Raw genomic sequence first — 6,015 nt, 5'->3', positions numbered from 1 at the left:
ACTAAATAGCTTTTTTTGTTACTAATCGTACATAGCTAAACACATACTGACAAGCTTGGAAGTCACTGATGGACCTTTCCCCCCACCCCGTCATAAATTACAGCTTTGGCCCCCACCTCCCATCTCCCTATTACCAGCTAAGACATCTTGCAATTTAGGGAGAGGTCACTAAGGGTTAGGCTCTTAATTGTTTGTATAGGGCATAACAAGCCACTTGGTCAGGCTCCAAGGAGTCGGGAGCTGGTTGTCAGAGAGTAGGGGGAGGGGGAAGTGTGCTTTTTCCCCTCCTCTCTCCTGGTTTCTTTGTCTAAAACTCTCATTGCTAAGCCTGCCTGGTTTCACTGGAAATTTTTACCTTTTCTTTCCTTCATTATGTCTCCTTCAGATACTGACCAGAAACCCTAACCCCGCTTGCCCTAAGGTTCTGGGCATTTTCACTCAGTCCGAAGACCCTTACCACATGCAGCCATGCACAGGCATGCTTTGTTGAGCCTGCTTGCTTTTCTGACCTTTAACTCCAAAAGCATGGCCTTCGCTTTCCCTCTCATCCATGCCCCCCTCCTCCCAGCGGCTGCTGAGATGTTGCTTGTCTTATTTTTTCCCCTAAACTCAAAATTGTCTTTCAGTTTCCCACTGAGTCTGTTTTGTTTGTTTGTTTGTTTTTAATTCTTTTATCTTCAAAACCAGGAGCCCTGCAAAAGGCAACATGATTCCCTGGTGTCTGTCTCTTAAAAGTTGGCTTTGTTAGAATCACAACAACCCAATATGTAGGTAGTGTGGACGAATTAAAGGCTCAAACTATGCAAGTAGTAATCTTGCTGACTGAGAAAACAAATTGCTTGGTAGACAAATGCCTAAATACAGTTCAGTTAGCTAATTTGTTTTGAGCAGAAAAATAAAATGGTCCCAAATAATATGCATCCTTTCCTAGGAAAAAGGTATTTGGTGGCTAAGCAAGATGTCTCAAGTAAAGGTGCTTACTGTGCACTAAGTGGCCTTAGTTTGATTTCCAGAACGCAGGAAAAAGTGAAAGAAGAAAACTGACTCCACACAGTTTTCCTTGGACCTCTTGGTGCGTGTGCCTTTTCTAGCCATCACACACACACACATACACACACTAATGAACATTTTAAAAAATAAGTATGAGATGGGCGTGGTGGCGCATGCCTTTAGTCCCAGCACTCAGGAGGCAGAGGCAGGCGGATCGCTGTGACTTCAAGGCCAGCCTGGTCTACAAAGTGAGTCCAGGACAGCCAAGGCTAACACAGAGAGACTCTGTCTCGAAAACAAAGAAAAACAAACAAGCAAATAAAAATAAGTTTATAATCAGGCATGGTGGAACATGCCTGAAATCCCAGCACTTGGGGAGGCAGAGAGTTTGAGGCCAACCTGGTCTACCAAGTGAGTCCAGGACAGCCAAGGCTACCTAGAGAAACTCCATCTAGGGGTAGGGGAGTGCAGGGAGCCGGGGGAGGGCGGGGGTGTGTGTGGGGTATGTGTGAAGCAGGCAGTGTGAAAGTAGATTGTTATAGAGATAGGAAAGAAGATGAGGGGAAATTAAACATGGCTCTTTCTCTGAGAAACTGTGAGCAGGTTGGATATCTGCTGATTGCAGCGTCCCTCCACCTCCAACTGAAAGGTGCCTTGATGAAAGAGGCCCAATGAGGGCTGGAGATGTATCCAGCCATTCCTTGGATACACAGTCTGTGGCAGCCTAACACGAACGGAATGCACAGCTCTAATGAAACATTTTCATTACGTGAGGCTCTCCTCTACAACCAGAGGCAGAATCTTAACAAGTCTGATAAAGTTCTAATTAGCCTTCTATTCATGGATGGGGCAACCTCCACTCCCACAAAACAGGATGAGAGCTTGTACTGCACAGAAGCAGAAGGATGCCTCGTTTTGTAAAGCAGGGAAACAAGACCGTTGGAAAGAGCTGACAAGTTGCTATCAGCTTACTTCAGGTCATTTGTCTTGTGAGGAGGCTAGAACAGAGGGGCTTAATCAAGCTGAGATAGTTTGGACTCTGGCTGCTGTGAATTTCCTGTGTTTAGGAAAAATTGGTCATTTGTGGATCCTTCTGCTTCCAATCTGAGCTGACTAAAGGGGCCATACCATCATTCTTCCTGTGACTTTATTGTACGTCTGCTTTTGAGAACCACACAAGTATCTTTAAAATGGCCTTTCCAAAAATTACCATTTTATGTAAGCAACTTACTCTATTATTTTTCCCATTACTTTTTACCAGGGCATGTTATGGCACACATAGAGAGGTGTTCAGGAAGCCAATTTTGATATCAAGATAAGGAAAACTATTAATATTTGGGAATTTATATTATTCGTAAAAAATAAATAATGAAGTAATCGTTAGGCCAAAATGCTTTGAGGTAAGGACCATGTTTCTTCAAATGTAGACTTTCTGAGTAGGGTTATCAGTAAGACCATTCTCCAGTTTATACCATCTATCGGATTCCCTAATTGAAGTTCAGTCCTGCCTAACCTTGGGGTCTTGTCCTAGATCCCTTTCCCACGTTACCCTCAAGATGACGAGCTGCCACCTGGTGAGGTCTCCCTATCCTTCTCTCTCAGGCTTTTCTGCATGGTGTGGTCAGCCTGACTTGGATCTCCGGTTCCTGGAAGGCTGCTCTTTGCTACATTCTAGACAAGAGGTGTTCCAGGATAAGTCTTTTGTCGCCTTTCTGCTGTGTCCAGATAAGTTGACAGCTTTCTCAACACCAAGACAAAGTGCCTGTAACCAGCAAAAACTGTAGGCCATACATGCAACATCTTCTCCTAGTGCCACCAGAGGGCAGTGTGCTCTGCAGTGGACATAGATTTAAATAAAAGTGCTACACGTTGACCATGGAATAGTCTCGATCTGAATTATTTTTTTTTTCCTTTGTTTTTTTGTTTTTTAAGACAGGGTTTCTCTGTGTAGCCTGACTCTCTGGAACTTGCTTTGTAGAATAGGGTGGCCGTGAAGCCTGGGATCTGCCAGCCTCTGCCTCCCAAGTGCTAGGATTAAAGGCGTGTGACTCCTCTGTGCCTGGCTTTGGCATGCTGAATTCTATGTGGATAGCATATAGTTGAGATCAGAGGCAAGATTTACCCAGACAGATAAAAATGGAGCTTGTCCCATAAGCACCAAATGTCCCCACTGACACTTATCTTCAGAAAAAAATTTACTTTCTGTTGTGATAATTACCATGATCAGAAAACTTGGGGAGGGAAGACTTTATTTCATCTTACAATATATGGTTCATCATCAAGGAAAGTCTAGTCAGGAACTCCAAGCAAGAATATGGAGGCAGGAACTAAAACAGAGGAATGAAGAAACACTGCTCACTGACTTACTTTCATGTCTTACTCAGGCTTTTTGTTTTGTTTTGTTGGTTTCTTCGAGACAGGGTTTCTCTGTGTAGCACCAGCTGTCCTGAACTTGCTTTGTAGACCAGGCTGGCCTAGAACTCAAGGAGATAAACCTGCCACCTGCCTCGGCCTCGGAGTGCTGGGATTAAAGGGGTGTGCTACCATGCCCAGCATCAGGTTGGGTTTTTTTTTTTTATACAACTAAGATCACTTGTGCAACCGTGCACCCCTCCCCCACACATACACAGGGCTGCCTGGGCCTTCCCACATCCATCATTAATCAGGGATATGCAGCACACGCTTGTACACAGGCAATCTGAAGGAGGAATTTCTCAACTGAGGTCTCCTCCTCCCGGATAACTATAGTTTTGTGTCAACTTGACAAACAAGCAAAACAAACAAACAAAACAAACAAAAACCAACACAAAAACCTAAGCAGCACAAGGTTAGTTGTAAACTTTTGTGTGAAAGTTAACTTTTATTCCCTGTTTCATTTGTTGTCTCGGAAGTTTACTGGCTCCTTCTGCTAACCTAGGCCTACTACTGGAAGCTTCTAACCTCTGTACAATCTACTCTAGGCCTAGAATTTTGCAGCCTCAGAGACTTACAGCTTAAAAAGCTCACCCTTACTTGTTCTTTCTGAACTCTGGGCTGGCTGGTTCTGGTTTAAACTCACCTCTCAGCTGACTTATTTAATCTGGCTTCTCTCTCAGCCTGGAATTGCCTGCTTGGCCTCAAACTAACTCAGCGATCTGCTCTAATCTTCTGACTTCTTCTCATTTTCTGGCTCATTCCATCTCCAACTGAGTTATCTCTCACTGCCACCCATCTCTTCATTACTGTCCTGGTAAAGTTGCCTCCTCTCCTCTTTGTATTGCCCCTTACATAGCTTCCCTTTTCTCTCTTTTCTCCTGAGAGTTGGATTTATCCTATTCTGCCAAATCTTCTGATTGGCCACTCAATTAGACATCACTTTCAAACATGGGTGCTTGCTTCTGCAAACTGATTTTTCTTCTTTTGGGATTAAAGGCATGTACCACCACACCTGGATCTAAGCTTTTCGTTACCTGACACTTGCTCTATACCAGCTTGGCCTTGAACTCAGATCTGTTTACCTCTGTCTCCTGGATTAAAGGTTGTATTCCTATTCCAGCCAGATCAGACAGACCTAGAAGGTCTTTGGATGTGATCTCTTGCCAGAACAGCCGTGTTCTGAATTAACATTCCTCTACAGTTAGTCCTGGGGAGTCATGGCACAGGAGGCCACACAGTTTACTTGGAGAAAAGGTGTATTTTAGAGCCCAACTGTCTGGATACCATCCCTAGCTCAGGTGCAGTTATCTCTGGGACATTGAAACGTGACATTAAACCTCCCAGTGCCTCAGTTTCTCATCTATAAAGGGGAGGGGCAGTAGTACAGCTTACCTCATGGAATTGTAAGATGAGTACTGAGTTGATGTTTTTAAATATGTGCAACAGTACCTGGCATGGAGTAAATGCTCCTGTATGACTTGGTTAACTGGGAGGAATCGCTTCTTCCTGTTTCTAGGGCTGAGTGTTTTGGTGTCTGAGCACCATGTTGAATAAAGGCCAGTAGATGAATGTGCTGGTATCAACTTGATACAAGCTAGAGTCATTTGGGAAGAGGAAACCTCAATTGAGAAGATGCTCTCGCCAGATGGCCCTGTGGGACATTTTCTTGACTGAACATTGATATGTGAAGATAGCGCTCACTGCAGGCAGTGTCAGGCCTGGGCTGGTGGGCCTCACTACGATAGGAGAGCAAACAGCAAAGCAGTAAGCAACATGACTCCACGCCCTCTTCATCAGTTCCTGCCTTGAGTTACTTTGTTGGCTTCTTTCGCTGATGGGATGTGGTGTAGAAGTGTGAGCCAAGTCAACCCCTTCTTCCTCAAGTTGCTTTCGTTTGTGGTATTTTATCACAGCAGTAGAAACATTAATAAGACAGTGGATAAGCTAAAAATGAACCACAGTTAGACAGGACTGTATCCTTCATGGGTCTGACCAGAAGCTGAGGTCTTAGACTCTGTTCCCTAAAAAGTCAGACAGTTTTAGAAATACCCCAGTTTTTTTCAGATAATCCCTGCCTCCCATTCATACAATGTGTCCTGTGCCACATGCCACATGCTACATGCCACATGCTACATGCCACCCAACCACTTGCCTCATTCTCAGGTCTTATCCATCTTGCCAGTTATTTTAAAGACCATGCTGAACGAAGCAACTCTTTCTGCAGAAAAAGACGGGGATCCTGTCATTAGCAATAGTGAGTCATCTTGGAGCCTTACCTGTAGCTCTAGCTCTAGGGGATTTTATGGCCTCCTCTGGCCTTCTTGAGCACTAAACACACACACACATACACACACAAATAAATTTACCAAAAAAAACCCTACATTTTTAAAAAATCAGAATGCTTCCATATAAAGATCAGAGATTATTTGAGTAAATACCTAGAAATTGAACTCCTGAGATCTAAGCAGAACTTGAATGTTGTTAATGACTGAACATTGAGAGACATACATCAGGCCTTTGCTATACACAGGACACTAAATGTTTGAAGATGTTAGTTAAGTTCACAAGAATGAGTGTGATACATTGTAAAACAAGATGCTTACTCAATAC

This window comes from Acomys minous, assembly GCF_964271855.1.
Source record: "Acomys minous genome assembly, chromosome: 10".
NCBI classification, from domain to species: domain Eukaryota; kingdom Metazoa; phylum Chordata; class Mammalia; order Rodentia; family Muridae; genus Acomys; species Acomys minous.
Note: the sequence above shows the minus strand (reverse complement) of the source record.